Source organism: Tiliqua scincoides, unplaced genomic scaffold, assembly GCF_035046505.1.
Source record: "Tiliqua scincoides isolate rTilSci1 unplaced genomic scaffold, rTilSci1.hap2 HAP2_SCAFFOLD_131, whole genome shotgun sequence".
In the NCBI taxonomy this organism is placed as follows: Eukaryota; Metazoa; Chordata; class Lepidosauria; order Squamata; family Scincidae; genus Tiliqua; species Tiliqua scincoides.
The window spans coordinates 1-1,376 of NW_027101383.1; positions in this window are offsets into that span (position 1 = coordinate 1).

The window sequence follows — 1,376 nt, forward strand, 5'->3', positions numbered from 1 at the left end:
AAGAGTTGCATGAAAAGAAGTCTCTGGGAAGATACTACAAAGCTCTGCCAATAAGTATGAATTGTCTTTAAGTGTAGTTGAAAAACTGATGGCCTGGTCAATTCTGCTTCATTTCTGTTACTATATCAATTACTATGCAGTACTTATCACTTCAGAATAACAGCATGCTACTTTGCTTGGATTCAATTTGATATTATTGCATTACATTTATTTAAAGTCGACATTTTCTTTTCTCTTTTTGGTTTGGATACACTAGACTAGATAATTCGTAGCCTTTCAGACTTTCTCTCATTGTCCTGACTTGGACTTAATCAGGTAGCTGTTAAGGGAAGATTTGTTCTTCCTGTTGCTCTGTGGTGCTTTTGCCTGCAGGTTTTTGTTTCTTCTCTTTCTGAGCTGAATAAGGAGAGATTGCTAGACATGAATGTTGTTTAAAAGCAGCAGCATTTTTCAATTCGGAGAAGCCGTGCATATCCAACATATTCATAACCATTCACTGAACTTCTGTATTAGCTTGATTTTAAATGTAAAACAGAATGCTTTTAATGGAAAGGGACAAATGAGCCAAGTGGAAATATCAACTCTTTTTTCTCCTTCAGTATTCATTTCAGCAATCTAGGGCTGTAATTTCCCATTTTCAAACTTACTTGCAAGCATGGCTGTTCTTCATGGTGAATTTTCTTTGATTTTTCATTACTACATTCTGCTTGCACTTTTATTTACCCTCAACAGTGTATAGTGTTGTTGGCTTATGATATCTTTAAAACGTTCAGTTTTTCTTTCTCCAACCCAGAAGAAAACATTACCATATACTGTATCTCAGGGAGAATAAAATGCCTTTGTTTACTTGCGAAAGATTAAATTTAATGTGGATATTAAACATCTCTTTGTTGTATTGTATTGGCAACCTTCAGTCTCGCATATTTTTGTAAAATAAACTTTAGATACAAAAAAAATATGTCCCTAGTTATTTTTAGTAAAACATTATAAACTTATTGGTACTGACTGTCATTGGCAAATCAGGTATTGAGATTCATCTACAGAATTTTCTTCACTAACTGCTAACTTCACAAAGTTTTGAATTTTTATTTAAAGTTGCATCTGCCATCATTCTGTTACATTCTGGCTTGTTGCCGAAGCACAATGCCAACTACTCAGCAGCAAACAGGAAATCCATTTTTCAGAAATATAGTGTTCAAGTGGCATTTGCAGTATCTTTCTTTTTAATGAAAGAGTCTCACCATAAGTTTTATTTCCTGAGGCTCATGAAAAAGTTTCCTAGTTTGTAAAGATGAGTGATATAATGAAGCCTAAAGGTTTGGTCTCCACATCAAACATGATTACTAAACTTAGGGTGCAATCCTAACCCCTTATGT